This window comes from Vespula pensylvanica, chromosome 1, assembly GCF_014466175.1.
Source record: "Vespula pensylvanica isolate Volc-1 chromosome 1, ASM1446617v1, whole genome shotgun sequence".
Classification (NCBI taxonomy): domain Eukaryota; kingdom Metazoa; phylum Arthropoda; class Insecta; order Hymenoptera; family Vespidae; genus Vespula; species Vespula pensylvanica.
The window spans coordinates 6,729,571-6,734,570 of NC_057685.1; the positions used below are offsets into that span (position 1 = coordinate 6,729,571).

General features: G+C 41.3%; 1 protein-coding gene across 3 annotated transcripts in view; it reads right to left on the reverse strand.

The window, feature by feature from the left end:
* The window catches only part of LOC122638018 (zinc finger protein castor homolog 1-like), a 90,669-nt gene that overhangs the window by 82,988 nt on the left and 2,681 nt on the right, over positions 1–5,000 (reverse strand). The gene's annotated exons all lie outside the window — the stretch shown is intronic.

Consider the following 5,000-nt stretch of genomic DNA (forward strand, 5'->3'; position numbering starts at 1 on the left):
GAGCAAACGCCAGCCGCCATAAAAACAACTGAAAGTATTAAAAACTTTAGGCCTTTTACTGCCGTGCTCGGTCTTTCTCTCTCGGTCTCCCGAGAACGAAGAAGAAGAAGAAGAAGAAGATGAAGAAGAAGAAAAGGAAGAGAAGGGGGACGAGGTGTATGGGAGAAGGGAGGTGTATGGTGGCGGCAGTAAAGGAGGGAGAAAAGAATGGGGTCCGTTCGTCTGTCCATCCGTCTGTCTCTACGTACGTACGTACATCCTCTACTCGCGATTTTCGTCCTTCTTTTCTGACCTTCTTCCTCCTCCTCTCTTTCTTCTTCTTCTTCTTCTCCTCTCCTTCTTCTTCTCCTTCTTCTAACACTTCGAAATCATTTTTAGTGACGGTCAAGAATAAAAAAAAAAAAAAAAAGAATTTGAGAAAGTATCTCGCGAGAAGAGACGTCGAGAATAAGTATGTAACGATCGATTGGCAATCAGGTCGTCCTTTACGATCATCGTCCTTCGTCGTTTTTATGAAATATCGAATCCGAATAACGATGCTGAAGGTTCGCGGAGAGAAAGAGAGAGGGGTGGAGGGAGGAGAGAGGGGAATCAGAGAAGCAAAAAAAAAAGACAAAAAAGAAAAGAAAACGATACCTACGGCGAATTTGGCTCGAGCGAGCGAGAAGCAAAAGACGAGGAGGAGGAAGAGGAGGAGGAAGGGAGATGAAAGGGGATGGAAAAAAAGAGAGGATCGTACGCGAGAGGAGAAGGCTGGACCTCGTAAAATTACCGTGCTTTAATAAAACGTGTCGTGCAAAACGCGAGGATAACGAGAAAATATAGGGTTCGAAAGACTCGTGAAATTTATAGAGCGATCGTTCGAAGCGGCTCAAGAAAGAGAGAAGAAGAAGAAGAAGAAGAAGAAGAAGAAGAAGAAAAGAGAAAAGGGATGGAGAAAGAGAAAGAGAGAGAGAGAGAGAGAGAGAGAGAGAGAGAGAGGGAAGCCACTTTTTGGTTGTACGCGAGAGTCCGGACTGGTTTAGTTCGGAGGTACAATAAGATCCGAAATAAATCAGGCGAATATACAGCAAGCGGACCGAAACGAAGAGAAACGGAGAAAGATAAAGAGAGAGAGAGAGAGAGAGAGAGAGAGAGAGAGAGAGAGAAAGAGAGACAGGGAGGAAGATAGAGAGAAAGAGAAAGAGAAAGAGAGAGAAAGTCTTGGTCGTTTTACGATGAAAATTCTTACCGAAATCCGATAATGCTCTTGCACTTGGCGAAATAACGCCGCGACTCACGCTAAAAAGATTTTATATCGCGTTCACGACCCTCTTAAAATTCTCCTCCTCCGACGTTTCTCCCTCCTTTGGTCTTAGTATTACACTAATGTTTGCTACTAACTTCGCGGAATCTCTCTCTCTCTCTCTCTCTCTCTCTCTCTCTCTTTTTCTTTTTTTTTTGTCTCTGTTTCTTCTCCCTATACGAAATTTCTAAATACTTATTTTTCTCGAAATGAATTTCATTCAAGGTTATTGCCGTTATATGTAATTCTCGAACGATTCGGGTAAATCTTTAAAAAAATTTTTTGCAAAAAGATCCGTAGATTACGGGACGAATCTCTCGGCGATGATCAAACAAGAGCTCTCTAATCTCGTTCTCGAGATTACCTTATGGTGGAATGTAGTCGGATAAAGATGAGTAAAAGAAAGAATGAAAGAGAAAGAAAGACGCAGAAAGAGAGAGAAAGAGAGAGAGAAAGAGAGAGAGAGAGAGAAAGAGAGAGAGAGAGAGAGAGAGAGAGAGAGAAAGAGAGAGATAGATAAGTTTAAGTTTGGTAACGAGCGCAGTAAATTCCAGATTCTTTAATCTCGGTAAACTCGGAGGAGAGTTCCTTCTCCCTCCGTCAGCGCTTTCGAGAAGACGCAAGGGGAGAGAGAGATATACAGAAAGAGAGAGAGAGAGAGAGAGAGACAGAGAGAGAAAGGTATACCCCTCGAGGGCACCTTATATGTACGTATATACTATATACACATATGTGCCGCGCCAAGGGGGCCTCCGAGCAGTAAATCTCGCGGACAAACAATCATAATTTTCGAAGAGCTAACAAAAAGCAAGAGACTCTTTAAAGGGAGCCGATGCCAAGCAACATGAAATGCGGCCGCCTCCGCGCCTCCAATTGTTTCGAGCTTTTCTTCCTCTACTACGTTATTCCATCTCTCTCTCTCTCTCTCTCTCTCTCTCTCTCTCTCTCTCTCTCCTCACCCTTCGTTTCGCGAGTAAGTACCTTCTATCTTCGTCTCGCTACCTGTCGTTTTCCCTCTTTCTCTTACTCGCAACAGCAGCCACATTCAGGACCAACCTTTACTCTCTTTCCACCTTCTTCTGTCTCTCTCTCTCTCTCTCTCTCTCTCTCCCCTCCTCTCCTTTGTATGTATGTACCAACACGCTTCCCTTTCCTCTCTTTTACGTCTCTTTTATCGCTCTTCGTCGTTCCAACCAAGTCTCTCGTTCGAGTTGTAATCTTCGTCGAAGGAGCCAGAAAAAGTAGTGGTGGGGAGAGCGAGGGCGGTGCGGATGTAGTTACTATTAAACTCTACTAATACGGCTCAGATAGATAACGTTCTCGATGTTAATACGTTATCGTTATTAAAAACATACAACTCTCGTCTTTCGGCGACCGAATCAATGGTTGGGTCAATCGATCGTTTTCGTTTGTTCAAAGGTGAAAATAAAACTACGACGAATTCGAATTCAACGAATAACAAATTGGGAAAGCTTTATTCACGATAATGCGTTACGAAGGTCGGGTTACGAGAAACTTTGCGAGTCTATTAGAAAAGGAGAGATAGAGAGAGAGAGAGAAATAGGAATATATTAACAACTACAAATCACTTCTTAATTAATGCTAATTAGCGATGCCGTCGTCGCGTCCGTTGCTCGACTATGAGTGGTTCTCTCTATTGAAAAAAAAAAAAAGAAAGAAAAAAGAAAGAGAGAGACGAACAAACGGAAAAAAAAATTACGACGAATCTCTATCGACGAACGTCGAAAGAAAACTTTTGCTCGGGCGAAAGAGAGAGATAGACATAGAGATAAAGAGAGAAAGAGAAAGAGAAAGAGAGAGAGAGAGAGAGAGAGAGGTAGAATATATACAGAGAGAATGTGCGAGAGGGACAGAGAAATGTGCACAGTGTGCTGGCGCGCGGCAAAAACGAGATGCTGGAAGAGGTGGGCGTCGAGAGAGGCAGCGCCGCGACGACTTCCGTGGGAAAAGGCAAAAACAAGACGAGAACGGAAATGACATAATCTCGCGAGGGAAACCTTCCTGTTTCGCCTGGAATCGAGGTCGAATTCTTTGGGTGCAAGGTCGCGAAAGAAAGCTCGCGACGAAACTAGAACCCGTTCCTTTCTTCCTTCCTTACCTCTTCATCCCCTCCCCTCCCAAATTCTCACCCTACCTCACCTTCTTTGCTTTCCTTCCACGGAATCCTCTACTTTGAATGAATTAGAATTTGCATCGGGCTCGTTGCTAATGTCGTACGAGAGATCTCCTTTTCTTTTTGTTTTGCAACTCGAAATCGAAACTTTGTTTAACGTTTACGAAATTTTATTTATTTTATTGATTTAACCGACATTCGCGTATTAACGACGAATACAATTTTCTACGAAGGGAGAAATGGGAAAGGAAAAAATATAAGAATAATATAAAATAAAAGAGAAAACGAGAAAGAAAAGGTAGAGGACTGTTTAAAAAATAACGTTTACGTTGATCGGTCCTCTCTTTGCTTACTCTTCCTACTCCTTCCTCAATCTTTGGACATTCATATGAAAATTTACTTAATGAGAATCTTACCGACGAGTGTTAACGCGTGTTAAAGAAATTGTTAGCATTTGTTGGATTCGTTATACGTTGTTAAATTAAAACTTTTCCTAAGAATTCCGAAAATAACGTTTACCTAGTTACGTCGTTCGGTGCCATTTCCATTCGATCGACGAAGATCATCGTCTGCAATAGAACTCCGAGAAATGGGGAAAAAAAACGAATACTATTCGAGATTTTATTGCGGGATAGTTGAGGAACTATTTTATAAAATTCAAAGGCGGCCACCTTTGTATTCGAAACTAACATTCATTGCCCGGGATATTCTACTTTCGTTTTCTCGATCTCGATTAAGAATACATGTTTTTTGGACGTCAATCGTAGAAAATGTTAGAAGAAAATGAGGGAAACGGACAGACAGAAAAATAGAGACAGAGATAGAGACAGAGACAGAGAAAGAGAGAGAGAGAGAGAGAGAGAGAGGACCAAAAAGGATCAACAAATCTATGCAATCACGTGAAACTCTGATTTACCGCCGAGCATAAAAGTAGACAAATATGTTTTGGCGCGAACAACGAGATATATCGTTTTCTCTCTCTCTCTCTCTCTCTCTCTCTCTCACACACACACACACACACACACACACACACACACGCACACATTCAGACACAATCACATATTCTACTCTCGAACGATTTTTTTTCCTACGTGAAAAATTTTCGAAACAATTCCGACGACGTTAAATCTGTATTAACGTGACCGAGTATACGATAATACGATGAAACAAAAGATAAGGAAATTTTCGAATATAGTAAATTAAAAATGAGTTCGTTCTTTGTCGTCTTACTCGTCGTCTCATGGCGCGAAGTAAATGCCAACTTGTTTTACAGCTTTTAAACGCGATAAAGCACGACGAAGAACAACGACGACAACGACGACGACGACGACGAACGCTCGAGCGAGAATAATTCAAATATTTTGTAACTAATATTGTATTTTCAGAAAGAATGCTTATATATATATATATATATATATATATATATTTATTCGAAAATTGTTCACCCTCCTGGCAAGCTATAAAAAGTTTTCTCGAATAAATGATCTTTGAATGTCTTACTTACTTTTCTACATAGTAATCGATAACATATATCGAAGTCGATCGAGATCGACTATGGTCGATTTCGAGATACTCTCGACG